The sequence below is a fragment of the Coptis chinensis genome, chromosome 5, assembly GCF_015680905.1.
Source record: "Coptis chinensis isolate HL-2020 chromosome 5, ASM1568090v1, whole genome shotgun sequence".
In the NCBI taxonomy this organism is placed as follows: domain Eukaryota; kingdom Viridiplantae; phylum Streptophyta; class Magnoliopsida; order Ranunculales; family Ranunculaceae; genus Coptis; species Coptis chinensis.
In genome coordinates, this window is record NC_141460.1 from 85063858 (window position 1) to 85083631 (window position 19774).

Here is a 19774-nt window from a genome sequence, read left to right on the forward strand (position 1 = left end):
AAGGGTTGAGAATCGCACGGATAGGAAGGTAAAGACATTACGGTCCGACAATGGTAATGCGAAAGTATACCTATGGACCTTTCAAGAGTTCGCGGCTTGAATGGAAATTGCCGAACAACAATCGATCGAAGCACACGCCAATGAGAATGGAATGGCAGAGATGAATAGAACTTTGCTTGAAAGAGCAAGATGTTTATTGTCTAATGCCGATCCTAGGCAAAAGTATTAGGCGCATCACGATGTCCATGGCATGTTACCCGTATAATAGGTCACCAAGATACCAGCTATAGATTGCGGGACACCTTATGAGGTGTGGTCGGTAACCCACCTGATTATAGTATCTTCTGAAAGTGTTTGGATCGACAAACTTACTACCATGTGAGGGACGACAAGCTAGATCCTAGAGCTAAGAAGGCCATATTCTTAGGGCCTGGGGTAAAGGGATACAGATTGTGGTGTCTAGAAGCCCACAAGTTCCTGGTCAGCAGAGATGTTACTTTTGATGAGACTTCCGTGTTATCTTTCAGTAAGCCGGAAGTAGCTGGGCAGAATGGTGAGTCTATAGAAGTTCAAGCTCACCGCTTGAGTTATGCGATCTGCAGCCGGATGACTGGTTAGATCATGATGAGGTACCAAATCATGGAACCACACAAAGGGAAGAAGAGCAAGAGCATCCGCAACTTGTAGTGGCTGACCCTAGGCCACAGAGACAAGTTAAAGAAGTGCACAAGTATGGGCACGAGAAGCCGGTGAAACACTATGGTCAGGTGGATTTAGTGGCATATGACCAATATCGAAGATGATGAGCGGATAGCTTCAAGGAAGCTGTTAGAGATGCTCATTCTGAGAGATTGGTTGGTAGCTATGCAAGGAGATGGAATCTCTTGATAAAAATCACACATGGGACCTAGTTTTATTGCCAAAGGGCAAAAGGACTATCGGCAGTAAATGGGTGTTCGAAAAAGAGGTCCTTCTGTCCGGTTTCTTGGGTACAAGGCAAGAGTGGTAGCAAAGGGTTTTTCACGAAGGAAGGAGTTGACTACAATGAGGTATTTTCCCGGTGGTCAAACATACGTCCATTCGGTGTGTTATTAAGTTTAGTTGCTCACTTAACCGGGAGTTAAGCAACTTGATGTGAAAACTTTCTTGCATGGGGACTTAGAAGAAGAGATCTATATGAGACAACCTGAAGGGTTTGTCGTTCTTGAAAAGAAGATTATGTATGCAAATTGAATCGGTCATTTGATGCGGGTTAAAGCAATCGCCGGGCAATGGTACAAAGCGCTTTGACACATTCATGATGCAACATGAGTACACCCGAAGTAAGTATGACTCTCTTTCTACTTTAGAAGGCTTCGTGGTAATGACTTCATCTATCTCCCCGCTTTATGTGGATGACATGCTTATTGCTTCCAAAAGCATGGTGGAGATAGACAAGTTGAAATCTCAACTTAGCTCTGAGTTTGAGATGAAAGACTTAGGTGGAGCCAAGAAGATCTTTCTCATGGAGATTGACAGAGATAGGAAGAAGCGGCGGATAGTTGTATCTCGAAGAAATACATTGAGAAAGTAATTTCTCGATTTGGTATGGAGAATGCAAAGTCGGTTTCTACTCCTTTAGCGGGCATTTTAGGCTCTCGCCTAAGTTCTCTCCTAGTTCCAGGAACAAAAGCATATGGCTAATGTTCCTTATGCAAGTGCCGTGGGTAGTTTGATGTATGCTATGGTGTGCTGCGCATGAGGACATTTTCACGCTTAGTGTTGTGAGCGGTATATGGCAAATCACGGGAAGCAGCATTGGGAGGCAGTGAAATGGGTACTAAGGTACTTGAAGGGTACTTTGGATGTGGGATTAGCTTATGGTGGAGGCACTTGTTATGTCAGTGGGTTTGTGGATTCTGATTATGCAGGTGATCTAGATAGACGACGATCGACTACTGGTTATGTGTTTATGATGCATGGTGCACCGGTTAGTTGGAGGTCTATGCTCACAAATCTGATTGCTCTATCTACTCTTGGTTATATGGCGTTCGTTGAAAAGAGGCACTATGGCCCGGTCTTCTAGATGATTTGGGTATTGAGCGTAAACGTTCTTTGTGTATTGTGATAGTCAGAGTGCTATTCATTTGGCGAAGAACCAAGTTCATCATGGTCGGACCAAGCATATTGATGTCCGATATCACTTTATACGGGATGTCGTTGAGGATGGTGATGTAGCACTTGAGAAAGTAGACACCCATGACAACCCTGGCTGATATCTTTTTTTGTCACCGGAGTTAAGTTCCAACACTTGTTTGGACTTGCTCCAAATCCTACATGTTTGAAAGAGCCACCTGTGGGCATAGCCCTTCGGGCGCAGTTATTTCTATGAAGTCTTCCTTCTTGGAGGTGTTCCTCTGGATGTGATCTTGTTGGATGTGTTCGGCTTGGTTTTATGTGTTAAAACCTCACCGAGGTGGAGAATGTAGAGAAAAAAAATCTGTTTCTCCGCGGTCGAAATTCGATTTTTTTCCCACTACTCCGATGTTTTATAAAAAAAAAGCGCCAGCTCATGGCTTTTCCCGCTCAGAAAGCCAGCTTGCCGAGGTCTCTTTTATGGGCCTTTCAAGAATCGCGATTTTTGGTTTTGGTATAAAACAAAATCAGTTTTGGAAAACCTAACTTTTCCAAAACCAAGAAAGAGAGTGATTACAAGAGAACAATTCTTTGTGAGTTGAGTGTTCATTCTTTGTGAGTGAATTGAGAGAGACTTGTAATCTCTGTTACTCCGGACATCTATTAAAGCTTGGAACTCGTTCATGTAGGCAAATTGCCGAACCACGATACATCTCGTCTTGTGGTTTGTTCCTCTTTTACATTGATTGTTTTATTTCATATGCTTGTTATTTGATATTGAGAAGTGTTGGGATATTGCTAGGAGGGTGTTGAAGTCTTGTCTATTGAGAAAGATCAATCTTTGTGTAGGATTGATCCGTTTGGTGTGGGTAACGTTGTTTCCGCAGTTAATTATTCACAACAGGTTACAATCTCAATATATGGCTCTTCCTTTTCAAAAGTACGTGCATCGCCTGCCCATTTGTATAGTCCAAACTTCAGATACGACTACAACCAACAAGCCAGCGTGATTTAAGGGATACATAAAATTTAGTTCGTTGAAGTAAATAATTGTAACAAATGAGACTTACTGAGTAGTATGTAACAGCAGACACTACATGGAAGGGCTCAGCTGCATCTGAAGACGACAGAGCATAAAGGGCGGCTTGAAGGAGTTGAATCGATCCGTTTCCGACCACGATAAAAGAATTGTCAGCTGCAGCATTACCTAATAACTCATGCAGTTTCTTTATCTCGTCTGAGAGGTCTGGTTCTAGAAAGCCGCACAAGTTTTTGGTATTGGAGTAATAGCTCAAAGGTTGATTAGCAGTGATTGTGATCGAACCATTGTCTCCCACTTTTCGCCAGTACTCTTCGAACACAGTTGGATCATCCCTACATATACTATGTGGACAGTAAATGTTATAGTTGCGAAAATAATAGTAAAACTTGGTTTAAGATACAATGCAGCCTCCTCTTGAGCCTCAACATAGAAAATTAATGCACTCACAGTTCAAGGTTTATAACTATGTCTGAAGAGTTCATGCATTTCTCTTTTGTTTCCAGAGAAAAATAGTCCTGTTTTCTATCAGCTACATGTTTTTTGTTACCCATCTTTCTCTTCTGAATCTCTTAGTCTCTTGGATATGTGTGTCTTGTAGATCTCTACAGAGAAAACTGTATTGTCAACTATCGATCTGTTAGGATAAGAAGCCACTAATACTTTTAAAAGAACTCATTTTGCTTTCTTGAAATTTAGATAACTATTTCTCATTAGTAAACTATATAAACTATTATAAACTACACAGAATTCATTAAATACCGAGCATGGTTTCACCACAAACGCTTGTATGCGAATCAAGACGGTCTAGGAGTCATCAGATCACTGATACAAAAAACGTATTCAACGCGGATAACACCTTAATCACATAAGAGGTGAGTGTTGGGGATTATACCAATACCAATCGATTCCCCCACTACACAGATAACTTGTATGAACACACTTCAACTCCAGATGAATTCTAAATATCACAAACTACCTATACTAACATGCCCAACTCGCTAAACAACTATCAACAACAAATAATAATGTAAAGCAGTAAAAGCAAACCACAACACAAAGATTTACCGTGGTTCGGCCAATGATGCCTACTTCCACAAGAGCCAGTTCTTAATAAAGTGGAAAGGAATATTACAATCACTCCTTGCAGTCTCTCACCTTACTAGATCACTCTTATCTCTTTACAGGGTTGTATCTCTGTAAAGGTTATCTCTCAATCTTGATAGCTTTCAAGATTGGGTTTCTCTCTCTTTGTTTTAGTCTGGATTCCAATCCTTCTGACTTGGTTGGTTAGGTTTTCCAAAACCTTGATTTTGGTTTTTATCTCCAAAAACCAAATTTCGCTGTTACTGTAGCGAAGCCCACGAAAATTAGACCTAGGCGCGGGTGCACCCCCTTTGAGCGCGGGTCGCGCCTGTTACAACCCTGTTTCTATTACAAACACTATTCCCTAACTCTTAGGCACTATTCTCCTTCTCCCCTACTCCCCTTTCTCTCTCTTCGGCTCCCGATTTCTCGGGTTTTTCTTCTTTGGATTAATGAATCCTCCCCCTTTCTCTCTCCCCCACTATTTCTCTTTATATCTTTCTTTCCACCCATCATGGCCCTCCATCTTGTGGTCCTCTTAGCTCCATGTGTAGGGTTTCCGTTGACGACCACGGGATCCCCAATCCGGTTGGATCGGGACTTATCGCGTTATGTTGACCGCGGCACATCTCACCATTGATATCCGGTCTTTGCATCCCGCCCTTCTGGATGCCCCTCTCGAGTCAGCGATAGTATCTCATCGGGAGAAAATACATTAAACTTTCCAACCGTAGCCTTCCGTCTTCCTTTCACCCATTCACTAGTTTCCGCGTGAGTACAACCGGCGCCCTCGTTTTCTTGTGCATCCACGTGTCCTTCACTTGCTGGTTCCTTTTGGTGTCCCCCCGATTTCAGCTCCCCTCAAATTACTATTTTACCCCTCCTCTTATAAAAGCCCGCTCGATTTTTCCTCTCTCACTTAGCTTTTCTTTTGCCTTTCGGTTCCTCTCCTCCCTCTCCCTATGCCTTTCTTCTTGTTTTCCGGCACGATTAATACTCGCCGCGACGGTCGTCTTCTCTCGGTTTCTTCTGCGAAAATTCTTGCTCGGCACTTTCCTTTTACCTCGGGTTGGTCTCCTCTTCTCTCTAGCCCCATTTAATTGCTATATTGCGCATTTCTCCTTTGTCCTTTGTGTTAGAATCGTTCATCTCCCCTTCTTTCTCCATCCGCCTTTGTCGGATGTCTTCCACCGACCCGCGATGTCGGCCCGAGATCCGCCACCTCTTCCCCTCTTCCCGTCCCGTAGCCTTGCTTCCCCACCTTTCCCCGACCAGACCGAGGCCCCTTCAATCTCTGGGCAAGCTTTTGCCCTCCCACCGCCCCCACTGCGCAACTGTAGACCTAACCTTGAGGTTGTTAAAGCGGCTTACGGGATATCCGCTGATGTCATCTTAGAACATGTGCCTGACCTAACTCACTTCCAGCATCTGGTCCCCTACAGGCCGGGGTGCCTCGTAGCCACGGTAGGATAGATTGTTGCCGGCCTGCGTTTGCCCCTCACACGTCTTGATGTCGAGGTGTGTAATCACTTTAACATCCCCCCTTGCCAAGGCATTGGCAATTTCTGGAGGGTCATGTATGCCGCGAACCACTACAACCGCTCTGAAGTACCCAAGATAACGGTTCGCGACATGACCGCTCACTTCTTCATCAAAAAGAGCACCAAGGATATCAGTGTGGGCTATCACTCTTTTTGTGTCCGCCCTAGAAAACGGCATTTTATTCTTCGTGTCACTTCCTCCGGACAAAGTGTGGCATCACTACCCTCTTTTATATCTCGGGCAATTTCCTCTCCGCGGATCTTCCACCCGAACTGAATCTTAACCACTTGGCTTTTCTTCCCAGTGGTGAGTCTCCCTCTTTATCTACCCCCATTGATGTATATCTTTTGGTTTCTCATCTGACTTGACGGCTTTCTATTTCAGGTTGGCGCCCCGACTCAAAGTCGCGACCCTACGACCACATTTCTTCCCCCACTTTCCAGAAGATTCGCGACCTGGGACCTGCTCAAGCCGTGATACTTGGGATTGACCCTTTTTCGCTCTCCCTTCTTGTCCGATCCTGAATTGAAATCCATAGGAAAATATTGCTCCTCATTTTTCCGTCCTCCTCCCCCCAAAGAGAGAAAACCACGTGACATACCACCTCCTAAGAAAAAGCGCCATACCGCGAAACCCCCACTCCGCCCCCCAAGCCTGTTCGCCAAGACCACTCCTCCTCCTCCGCGGCCCCCCTACTCCATACCGATCCCCGACCCACTTGGGAAGATCAATACTCATCCTCTCATTCCCTTTCCACCACCTCTCAAACTTCGACATGAAACAAACGCAAACTCTTCGACGCGGATTCGGATGAGGATGTCGTCCCCATTCTTTGCCCCCTCGCCACTTTGCTTTAATTCCTCTCCTCCCCCTGCCTCCAAACGTCCACGGCCCTCAGCTCCTGAAGAGGGTCCCCCAACTAGGACCACATCCCAGCCTACCGCACCTCCTCATGCAGAATAGCGGCCCGGGAAGGAGGTGGCACCACGGGCTGATAAGGAGGCCGCTGGACCCCTTCCTCCATTTTGCCCCGCTTTCAAGCTTCGAAACCGCATTCTAAATGTCAACGACTCTGCCTTGGAAAATCCGGCAGTGGCTTCCTCCCTGTTCTTCGGGTCTCATCTCCCCAAAGATATGGCGTACGCTGAGGGGGGCTCCTTTGAGTCTCACCGGCTGGGAGAAGGTAACTTTTTCTTTGCATTCAAGTATCTTTCTTCCATCTCTCTGAGTATTCTAACTTCTGCTCCTTCTTCCAGATGAGTTTGGATATCTCCTTCATGATCCGCGGACCTCTTTGGTGCAAGACTTAGTTAAGCCCATCTAGAACAAAAGAATGCAGCCCGCGGAACTAGACAAGCTCGGGGCCCAAAGCGAGGCTTAAAACTGCTGAGGCCGCCCACCTTGCTTATATGGACAAAGGTTAATGACCGCTGAGTAACCGGTAGCGAGACCCTTCAAAGAATGCCGCCGCTCTGGACTCCCTCTCGGAAGCATCGGGGAGGATGTATCGGCTCTCCTTAAACAACATGAGAGGCCGATATGGGCGAGCTCCGGGGCGACTTCGGGCCCAAGCCGAAGAGGGGTGGCCAAGAAGGTCAAGGAGGAGTTTTTGACCGGCTCACCAAAGAATGCCGTCTCCTTCCCGAAGCCCACCGCCTGCTCCCCTATCTGAGGTCGCCGTGCCAATCCGGACTCACGCCGGACGGGAAAGAGGCCGCTGTGTTGGTAGCCGAGGCGATAGACGCGGCTGCGGATGAAGTCCTAGAAGAAGCCGCCGAGTTCGTGATCCGCGAAAGTATTGTGTCTTGAAAATAGCTTGCTTATGCCCTGGCTAGGCTTCTTTTGATGCTACTTTGTCATACTCTTTATGCTACATTTTGTCGTATTTTCACCCCCACCAGTTGGGATGTTCATATTATGTTTTGCCTGTTTGCCCTGATTGTTTCCATCGACCCTCTTACTCGTATATGGATCCAGCAATAACTGGCCCCTATTAGTGTATTCACCCCCATTAGTTGGGAATATTTGATTTGTTTGCCCCACGCCCAGACCAGGCCTCCGCCACTCTCTCTACCTCTGGCAGGCACTCTACCTGCGGCGCGCGGAAGCCTCTTCGCTTCCGTTTGCCCCTATCTCACATAGGTCCGAGGCAACTCCTCTCACCCCGGCCTTGTGAGACCTCATCTTCGTGTGGCAACTCTTTTTGCCCCACTAAAGTTTGGACCTCTCGTCCTTGGAGGGCTCACCCCCTCCCTTCCCTTCACTCTGAGGGGCAATGAAAACTCATGCAATAATACTTAACTCAAAAGTGCTACGGTTTTATATATGTACAAATAGCTCATGCCGTTTTCAGTTTCTCTCATTACATTTACTCGTAAAATTTTTTCAGCAACCTTATATTCCACGGCCTATCCACCGCTGTGCCCTCCACAGGTTGTAACTTTGTAGGTGCTGTTCCCCCACCTCGACCACCACGTAAGGCCCTCCCATGTCGGGACCCAACTTCCCTCACTTGCTTTCTTGGTGCCAGGGTCACCCGAAGAACCTTGTCTCCCACCTTAAATCTCCTCACTCTCAGCTTCTTGTTGTACTGCCTTTGCAGGCGGCGATGATATTCTTCCAGCTTGATGCGCGCTGTGTCTCTCCTTTCTTCTACTAGGTTCATGTTTCTAGCCAAAATGCCCCAGTTTGACCCATCCTTGACAGCCGAGGTCCTAGTGGTTGCCGCCACCATTTCTGTCGGTATCACGGCCTCTACTCCATCGCCAATGAAAAGGGGTCTCCTTGGTCGAGGTTAGGTGGGGTTGTCCGATAGGCCAAAAGCACCGATTTAGTTAAATCGCCCGGGACCCGCTTCTTGCCTTCCGGTTTCCTCTTGAGATTGTTAAGTATGGTTTTGTTAGAGGACTCCGCTTGTCCATTTCCCCGGGGGTTGTATGGGGCCGAAATTCTGTTTAATGTGATACGCTTTGCAAAAACTCTAACCCTTGATCCCGTGGAACTGGGTTCCATTATCCGCAATGATAGAATAGGGCAACCCGAAACGGCATATGATGTTTTCCCACAAGAACTTGATCACTTGCACCTCTTTCACTGCTGCAATAGTGCGGCCCCGATCCACTTTGTAAAATAGTCCGTCGCGGCCAATAAGAATCTCCTTTTACCGCGGCCATGGGCAGCGGTCCCACTACATCAAGGGCCCATATCGCGAATGGCCCGCGGGCTGAACCTGCTTGTCGCGGCTCTGCCGGGGCCAATATCAACTGAGAAAACCTCTGACACTTCTCACATTTTTTGGCAAATTCCACGGCGTCTCTTTTCATGTGAGGCCAGAAGTAACCTTGTGTTAACAACCTGTGTACGGTTGTCCTGCCCGCCGAGTGGCTCCCATAATCCCCTTTGTGCAACTCACTGAGCACCTCTTGAGCGGTTTATTTGAAGCATCTTAACAAAGGCCCATTGAAATTCCTCCGATATAATTCACCTCCCACCAACGTGTACCTTCGAGATGTCTGTTCCAACCTCCGTCTTTCTCTGGGACAAATCCCCTCCCCCCCTGTCAAAAACTGCTTGATAGGCACCACCCATCCTTCTTCACCCTCCGCGGTATTCATCACTCCCAATGCTTCCTCGGTGCCAGCTTGTCCAACTTCCTCACTTCGAGGGTCCTTTCTCCGGTCCCTGGCATGGCAGCGGCTACATAAGCCAGAGCATCTGTGTGGCGATTCTCCCCTCGGTTAAAATGTACAAAGCGGATTTGCGCGAACTTCGACGCCCAGCTTTGCAAGACTCCCAAATATCTTGCCATCCTGGGACATCTCGCCGCGAACCCTCCATTTGCCTGGCACACTACCAAATTGGAGTCAGAGTATATAGTGAGTTCCTTCACCCCCAGGCCTTCTGCCATTCTCATGCGCGATTACGCCTCATACTCCACCCGTTGTTGGATCTTTGCGAAACCCAATTTCATTGTCGACTCTAGCTTTGTTGTTGTGCGGCGTGACCAATACTACACCAATTCATTTGTCGGCATCCGTTCTTGACCATCCATCAAAAACACTCTCCAACCGTTTCTTTCGTCCCATGGGTTCAAGCTATTCAGTTCCTCTTCCCTCTCCGGTTCCAAAACCATCTCCTCCCCCCATGTAGGGTCCTCTGCGGGGAACTCCGCCACTGCCTGAGCCTTCTCCGCCGTCCTAACCTGATATTGGATCTCATACAAACTTAGCATCACGGCCCATTTCAACATTCTTCCTGACTTCTCTGCTCTCAAAGCCTGCTTAAGAGGCAAGTTCCTAACCACGATCACTGCGTGGGCTTCAAAATAGGGCTTCAGCTTCAGAGCAGAAAATATCAAAGGCGCATTTCTCCTCCCGCCGTATATCGGTTTTACGCATCCAGCAACGTCTTACTCTGAAAGTACACTGGTCTTTCTATCTTATCCACTACTCGAACGAGGACCGAGATGATTGCATAATCTGTGACCCCCAGGTACAAATACAACTTTTCTCCCTCTTCGGGTCGCGACAACAACGGTGTACCCTCTAAATACCTTTTAAGCCCCCTGAATGCTGTTCACATTCTGCGTCCATGTGAAATCTGTGGTGTTTCTCAATAGTGCAATCTGGTGGCCTACATTTGTCGGATGATTTGAGATGAACCTATTGAGAGCGCGCGACCGCTTCCGATGACGGCGCACCTCCTTCAACATCTTTGGTAATGGCATCTCCACCAATGATCTTATCTGCTCTGGGTTGGCCTCTATTCCTCGCTGTGTCACAATATACCCCAGAAATTTCCCTGTGGTGACTCCAAATGTGCACTTCTCGGGATTGAGTTTCAAATTGTGTGTTCGCAGTATCTGAAATGTCTCCTCCAACCCTTCCAAGTGCTCATGTTCTGACATACTCTTCTCCACCATATCATCGATGTATATCTCAATGCCTTTTTGGATTTTGCCCTCGAACATCTTCTCTCCCAAGCGCTGGAATGTGGCTTCTGCATTTTTTAATCCAAATGGCATTCTAGTATAGCAGTATGTGCCCCCTTCCACTACGAAGGAGGTTTTTTCCTGATCCGGTCCATACATTGCCACCTGATTGTACCCCATAGACGCATCCATAAATGAGAACATGCTGAACCCCGCAGTCCTGTCCACCAACTCATCCACTCGAGGCATCGGATAACTATCCTTCGGACACTCTAGATTTACGTTCGTGAAGTCCACACACATCCGGACCTTTCCATTTTTTTTGGGACCACGCGACCACGCGTTGGACAACCCGATCGGAATTCCACCTCTCTTATTATCCCCGCCCTTTAGCCTTGCAACCTCTTCTCGGATTCCTTCTGCATATTTGGGTCTCATGCCTCTCATCTTCTGTCTCACTGGCTTCGCGTCCTCCCTCATGTGCAGGCGATGACATGCAAACTCCGGATCTAAACCAGTGACATCCTCTATCCCCCACGCAAAGACGTCTTTGTTTTTCACCAAGCATTGCACCAACTTACCCTTCCATTCTTCTGTAAGACTCGACCCTATCGATGTGAACTTCTCCTCTTCGCCCTCTCCCAAGTTTATTATTTCTATCTCGTCTAAAGTTTTTGGAGCCGTCGCGACCTCCTCCCCCTCCTCCACGGCCCCGCACTGTAGTTGCTATGTCGGCCTCTTCCTAGAGCTCGTCGACTCCTCTTCTGGTTCGCGGGACATCCTTTTGATTGTATTCTGGTGACTGTTCTTGGATGCCACCTGATCTCCGCGGACCTCATATGTTCCCGTTGGGGTAGGGAATCGGATAACTTGATAGTAAGTCGACGACACCGCCCTCATCTCATGTATCCATCTCCTCCCCAGGATTGCGTTGTATTGGGAGTTGGAGTCGACCACCATGAACCTTGAGAACACTGTCACGGGCCCCGTTATTCTTGGCGCGAAGTTCCCCATAGGCTCGTAACACTTCCATTGAATCCATACAAACTTGTCCACGGAGGTCTCCGGTTGCCGGGTTGATCCCCATCTCCTCAAGAGCTCCTCTGAATAGCAAATCCACGGCTACCACCCGCGATCTATCAGGACCCTTTTGACCACATAATTGCCCATCGCTACTGTAATAACCAACGCATCCTCGTGTGGCGTATCCACGCCTCGGAGGTCTGCCTTGGAGAATGTAATTTTCTCATCCCCGCTCATTAACTCTGCTCTACATCTCTGCCCTCTATGGGACTCATTGACCTACTGAATACTCGCCGTCCTCCTAACCTTATCCCGGTGGGCATTGTGACTCAACGCTTCCCCGCTGAAAATAACATTTATGGTTCCCAATATTCGTCCCGCGGCAAGCCCAGGCTCCCGGTCTGGAGTTTCCCCTACGAATTCCCTCAGCATCCCCTTCTCTATTAATCTCTGGACTAACCATTTCAAGGCATAACAATCATTGGTTTCGTGATTGCGCACCTGGTGATACTCACAGTATGGCTTGTTGGGCATTTCGGCCGGAATGGTTCGCGGCCCTTCATATCCTTGCACATTTTTAATCAGCGGCAGTATCTCACTCAACGGTCTCGCCAACGGGGCATGTTCCACCTCGTGGTATGGCTTCCGCTCCCTTTGCTCTCTCCGCGCTATCTCCCTTCCTCTTTCCGGCCTTGAGGACTATCCGCGGTACCTCTCCCCGCCTCGGTCACTTCCCTTTGTCTTTTTGCATTCACCCCCTTTCTCTACCGCCGATACTGTCTTGGCTCCCCTCTTCGACTCTTTCTGCATGGTGTCTTCATATCTAATATACTTCTCTACCCGCGGATATAACTCGTGCAATGTCGCGATCTCGTTCTTCGCCACGGACTGATGGACCGCCGTTCCAGGTCGCAGCCCCCTTTCGAATGCTATTACCGCTGTCCTCTCATCCAAATTCTCTACCTTTAGGGTCTCTGCCTTGAAGCGACATAGATACTCTCTGACCGATTCTGCGGATCTCTGTCTAACGTTAAATAAGGCCGCGATGTCCACAACCCTCCTCTTCTGATGTATAAAGTGGTTAACAAACGCCTGCTCTAACTCTTGGAAATTGGTTATGCTCTTTGAAGGCGGTGATAGTACCGATCGGAAGCCCCACCCTTAAGGCGGGCGGGAACATCATGCCTTTCGCGGACCATCATACCTCGCCTCTTGCCGAGAGGCATCTGCTGCCTAAAGTGATGGATGGATCTCGTGGGTCACCTGCCTGGTCACCGTTCATCATATCTCGAATCGCCGATTGAGGCGTTTTGGTACCTCCGGGTCCATATCGCATCTATGGCGGGTTCGCGATTCAGCCCCGCCACCACTTGACTGGCCACGCCCGTTTGGACCCTTGTTTGTTGAAGATTCGCCACTCGGTCACTGTTAATCATTTGTTGGACTTGTTCAACCGTTAACCCGATCACCGGATTGTCCACTAGGGTCGGTCCCTGTTCCTCTTCGTCCTCCACCTTTTCATTCTCCGCTTCCTCCCCTGTTTCTTCCCCGGTCTCCTCCTCCATCCTCTCCCTCTCTCGTCTCAGCTCCTCATTTTCCTCCCTCAGCCTTCCAATCTCTTCCCGCATAAGCCGCGCTTCTTCTTCTTTCTTTCCTCCTCCTCGTCCTTCCCCCTTCTACCACCACGGCTTCCGATCCGTTGCGGGACCCTTATCTTTCGGGGCCTACCTGCCGCCTTCTTTGGTTCCATTTCTACTTCGTTTTCCCCACAGGCGGCGCCAAATGTTACAACCCTGTTTCTATTACAAGCACTATTCCCTAGCTCTTAGGCACTATTCTCCTTCTCCGCCCTACTCACTCCCCTTTCTCTCTCTTCTTCGCTCCCCTTTTCTCTAGGTTTTTCTTCTTTGGATTAATGAATCCTCCCCCTTTCTCTCTCCCCCACTATTTCTCTTTATATCTTTCTTTCCACTCATCATGGCCCTCCATCTGTTCCTCCATCTCGCGGTCCTCTTAGCTCCATGTGTAGGGTTTCCGTACCGCTACCACACGCTCTCACCCCGATCCGGTGGATCGCGAACTTATGCGTTATGTTGACCATGCACATCTCACCATTGATATCCCGGTCCTGCATCCTGCCACTACAGCGCCAAAACACTGGAGACTGAGTGCGGGTGCGCCTCTTTGAGCGCGGGTCGCGCCCAAACACTGGAGTCACGAGCGCAGTGCGCTCTCTCTGAGCGCGGGTCGCGCTCTGAACACTGGACTAATTCAAAGGCACACGAGCCGCGCCTCCTCGAGGCGCATCGCGGCTCGACATATCCAACGCCGAATCAGCTCCATTTCTCTCCAGCTTTGTTTCTCTCCTCATGTGAGGGATAACTCCAACAATCTCCCCCTCCCGAACAGTGAGGGGGGATACCTCCATGCAATTTCCAAATCAACAGGAGGAGTCTGCTACCATTCCGGCGGTAGCACAACAAATATCAAACTTACCTTTCGGTAAGACTTTGGTCATCATATCCAACCCGTTCTTGTTGGTATGGATCTTCTCGATAAACAAATGCTTGTCTTCGAGTACTTCTCTAATCCAATGATAACGCACGTGTATGTGCTTGGATCTAGAATGAAAACTTGGATTCTTGCTCAAGTGGATGGCGCTCTGATCACATAGAACTACAAACTGTTTACTTTAGCCAGCCCTAGTTCGTCGAAGAACCTCTTCATCCATAGCATCTCTTTGCAACACTTTCGGTGGCTGCAATATACTTTCGGCTTCGTAGTGGAGAGAGCAACACACTTTTGCAACTTAGATTGCCAAGAAACCTCCCCCGCAAAGTAACCCGGATAACCGGAGGCGGACTTCATCGAAGTCAACATCACCGCCATATGCGCATCGATGTAACCTTCAAGTAAAGGCTTACTTCCACCAAAACACAAACACGATTTAGAAGTGCCCTTGAGATATCTCAATATCCACTTAACACCTTCCCAATGTTCTTTACCCGGATTTGACAGAAATCTGCTTACAACCCCAACGGCGAAAGCAATATCCGGTCTAGTACACACCATGACATACATCAAACTGCCCACTGCGGATGCATAAGGAATCTTTTCCATCTGACTCTGCTCTTACCCTTATGACACATCTCTTTGGTCATGCGGAACTGGCCACCAAGCGGACAACTGACTGACTTCGCTTGATCCATATTGAATCTCTTCAACACCTTCTCAATGTAGCTTTCTTGAGAAAGCCACAACTTCTCACTCTTTCTGTCACGAGTGATCCGCATCCCAAGTATCTGGTTTGCTTGACCCAAATCCTTCATCTCAAAGGACTTACTCAAGTCTTTCTTCAGCTTGGATATCTTGTTGATGTTTGGGCCAACTATCAACATATCATCCACATACAGCAATAGCACTATGAAATCCCCATCTGGAAATCTCGGAACAAACGCACAATGATCAGAAGCAGACTTCTTGTATCCTTGCTTCGCCATAAAGGAGTCAAACTTTATGTACCACTGTCTCAGTGCTTGCTTCAACCCATACAAGCTCTTTATCAGCTTGCATACAAGGTGCTCCTTGCCTTTGACCTCAAACCCCTCTGGTTGGTCCATGTAGACATCTTCTTCAAGGTCTCCATGAAGAAAAACTGTCTTAACATCTAGCTGCTTAACCTCTAGGTTCATACTTGCGGCCATACCCAATACCACCTGGATAGAAGTCATCTTCACTACAGGAGAGAAAATCTCATCAAAGTCAATTCCTTTCCTTTGACCGAATCCCTTCACAACAAGGCGAGCTTTGTGCCTTGGGTGAGGATTGTTCTCCTCATGCTTGACTTTGTATATCCACTTATTCTTGAGAACTTTTCTCCCTGTGGGTTTCTCAACTAACTCATAAGTGTGATTCTTATGCAAAGAATTCATCTCGTCATGCATGTCCTTCAACCACTTTTCTTTGTCTGTACCTTCAAGTGCCTCTTGATAATACATAGGTTCTCCACCATCCGATAGTAGCACGTACGTATGTGGTGGATACCTGGTTGAAGCTAATCTCCCTCTGTCAGACCTCCTTGCCCCATCCTGGCGGTGCCTCGGGGAGGATGCACTTCCGCTTTTGCTCGGGTGGTGGTTCATGCATCTCATCTGCATCTTCTATACCAATAGGTTCTATCCCATCATGAGCAATAGGATTCTCATCATGAGCTTCAAACTCATGGTTCTCTGCATTCTCAATGCCTTCGGCACGTTCAACATAAGGAACTTCTGGTTCTGAATCAACAAGATCATTGGTGAAAGCCTCAGTAGCTTCTCACCTCCTCAAAGTCTGCTATGGTTTGGTCTTCTAAGAACACAACATCTCGACTTCGGATTACCTTCTTGTTAATTGGATCATAGAGTTTGTAACCAAACTTTTCATCTCCATAACCCAAAAAAATGCACTGCTTGGCTTTGTCATCAAGCTTGGATCTCTCATCCTTCGGAATATGCACAAATGCCCCGCGCACCCAAATACCCTCAAGTATCCATAATCAACATCTCTTGCTTTAACCATACTCTCTCGGATAATCACTATTCGTAGGCTTTGCCGGCGACAAAGTTGATCACATGCACGGCTGTACGCATTGCTTCTACCCAGTAGCTTCTAGGTAACTTAGAGTGAGATAGCATGCATCTCATCCTCTCTACAATGGTACGGTTCATTCTCTCTGTTATTCCATTCTGTTGCGGTGTCTTGGGAACGGTCTGCTCATGACAAATCCCATGACTCTGGCAATACTCTTCAAATGGCCCAATGTACTCACCCCCATTATCTGAGCGAATACACTTCAACAACTTCCCATCTCTCTTTCCACCATGTCTTTGTGGAATTTCTCAAACACGCCAAGTACTTCATCCTTGGTCTTCGGACTATAAGCCCATATCTTTCTTGGACGATCATCAATGAATGTCAAGAAGTACGAAAACTCCCCGGTGGGACTTTACTCTCATAGGACCACATAAGTCCAGTATGCACTAGTTCAAGGGCGGTGTCCTTTCTCGTGAGACGGAATCTTTGGAAAGACACCACCGTGTTGCTTTCCTACCAAACAGTGAGTACATGTATTTAAATGTGTACCTTTAATGTCTGGCATGGCCTTTTGCTTAGCAAGAACTTCCATCCCTTTTATGCCCATGTGACACAGTCTCTTGTGCCACAGTTTAGATGAAGCTTCTTCTTCTGCCGCATTCACTTCTGCTTTACACAAACTAGCCTGTGTTTTGTAAAGAGAGCAAGTTTTCTTTCCTCTGGCTGCTACAATGGAACCTCTGCTCAGTTTCCATACCCCGTTACCAAACGAGTTTACAAAGCCATAGTCATCTAATTTCCCAGCCGAAATTAGGTTTAGCCGTATGTCAGGGCCTGTCTTACATCCTTGAGTGTCAAGGTGTAGCCGACATTGGTTTCTACATGAACATCTCCAATGCCTATAATCTTCGAGATGCCACTGTTACCCATCCTTACTTCACCATATTCACCACGGCTATAGGTAGTGAAGAATCCCTGTCGATTGTGGCGTGATAGGATGCTCTCGTATCTATCACCCACTCGATATCGACATGAGGTACTAAAATAGCACACACCACAATCGACACACAATTCCCTTGGGTCGCCGACTAGTGCGGTAGTATCTCTGCCTGTGTTTCCGTTCCTCTGCACCATGTCTTCATGTACACAGTTATTATTCTCATCCCTCTTCAGTGTTCTGCACTCATATCTGAAGTGACCTTTGGTGGCATAATAGTAACATTGCCTCTCTACCTTAGGAGTTCTAGTTTCACCCCTAGATTCACTTCTGTCATCACCTCTAGAACGAGATGGTTTTCTGTTTCGACCTCTCCCCCGTTTCTTTGTGAAAAGGATCTCTGAGTGAGAGGAGCTGCTTCTTGCACTCCTTCTAGTCTCCTCATTCAACAAAGACGTGGTAGCCATCTCCATGGTAACAATTCCATCTTTGGCTGCTCCATGTAGAGAAACTGCTAATGTCTCCCAACTTTCGGGTAGAGAGCCTAATAGAAACAAAGCCTCAACTTCGTCTCCCAAATTGATCTTCATCAAATGCATCTGATTGATGATATTCTGTACTTCATTAAGATGCTCAGACATTGAAGAACCTTCTTGGTACTCGTTAATGCGCAAACTTCTTAACGACTAGCACTTTGTTTCCACCCGACTTCCTCTCATAAAGGTCTTCGAGTTTCTTCCACAGACTGAAGGCTGTACTCTCTTGGGACACATGGTGAAAGACACTGTCGTCAATCCACTGTCGAATGTATCCAATCGCTTTTTACGTCAAGCTTTTTCCACTTTCGGCCTCATTTCATCATTTTTTTTCGGTTTTACTCCCTCATTCTCAATGGGAAGTGCCAAGTCCTTGCAGTATAGCAAGTCTTCCATCTTGGCTTTCCAGATGGTGTAGTTCTTCCTATTCAGACTCATCATGCGAGTGTTCACGGAATGGTCCATCTCTACAAGTTATTTAACCTCAAATCTTCTCTCAGGAATTTCGTAAAACACCTTCTGACCAAGATTCGGATAATACCCTAGGTTATTCTAACCAAGGCTCTGATACCACTTGTTGGGGATAATACCAATACCAATCGATTCCCCCACTACATAGATAACTTGTATGAACACACTTCAACTCCAGATGAATTCTAAATATCACAAACTACCTATACTAACATGCCTAACTCGCTAAACAACTATCAACAACAAATAATAATGTAAAGCAGTAAAAGCAAACCACAACACAAAGATTTACCATGGTTCAGCCAATGATGCCTACTTCCACAAGAGCCAGTTCTTAATAAAGTGGGAAGGAAGATTACAATCACTCCTTGCAGTCGCTCACCTTACTAGATCACTCTTATCTCTTTACAGGGTTGTATCTCTGTAAAGGTTATCTCTCAATCTTGATAGCTTTCAAGATTGGGTTTCTCTCTCTTTGTTTTAGTCTGGATTCCAATCCTTCTGACTTGGTTGGTTAGGTTTTTATCTCCAAACACCAAATTTCATGATTCTTGTAGAAGAAGCCCACGAAAATTAGACACAGGCGTGCTTTGAAAACGCTGGTCACGCCAAAACACTGAGATCGAGCTGGTGCGCTTCTTTGAAGCGCGGGTCGCACCCAAACACTGGAGTCACGAGCGCAGGTGCGCTCTCTCTGAGCGCGGGTCGCGCTCTGAACACTGGACTGATTCAAAGGCACGAGCGCTTGAGGCGCCTCCTTAGAGCGCCTTGGTACATATCCAACGCCGAATCAGCTCCGTTTCTCTCCAGCTCTGTTTCTCTCCTCATGTGAGGGATAACTCCAACAGTGAGCTAATTTGATACCTCACTGAAGAGGTGTATAGTATGGGATAAGGACGACCATGATTTAAACGTATTAAACGAGTTATTTTATAAAATACGAGTCTTATGCTTAAAGTTTACTCTTCATTAGTCGAACACAGATTAATGCAAGTCTTTTTTCTGAATAAAACCGAGATCTGGGTGAAAATGGCACATCAGAGATGTGAAATTGTGAAATGGTAAATTAATATTTTCCCTTGTCTAGGAATATAGTATAAAGTCGTCCACTATAATTACAACTAGTTTTCGAACCCGTCCTACAAACGGTTGCCGTTTATATTATATTAAGTTATTCTAAAAAATATTTGGAGATATACATAGCAATAAGATATAAATGTTGTGTTGATCACTCATCTAAAATTCTTGCCATGCCGAAAACCCACTCTCCATAAAATGAAAGAACAGTTTTGTGAGAAAGCCCAATGAGGCGAAAACCATATTGAAGCTATTTGAATAGCAAAACATTCCCGTTCATATGAAAAAAGATGTGATAAATGCACACCATTTTAAATGCAAAACTATACTTGTCGAGACATTCTCACTACCTATAATACAACTATGCTTTGAGGTTAGTTCAATGCATTTGCATCCAATTTTTTATTTTTCGTTAATTATTCTTTGAGGTTAAGTCAATGCAT

General features: G+C 46.7%; 1 pseudogene; it reads right to left on the reverse strand.

The window, feature by feature from the left end:
- Nucleotides 1-3006: 3006 nt before the first annotated feature.
- Nucleotides 3007-3708, reverse strand: LOC147499545 (tryptophan aminotransferase-related protein 1 pseudogene; annotated as a pseudogene).
- Nucleotides 3709-19774: the final 16066 nt, after the last annotated feature.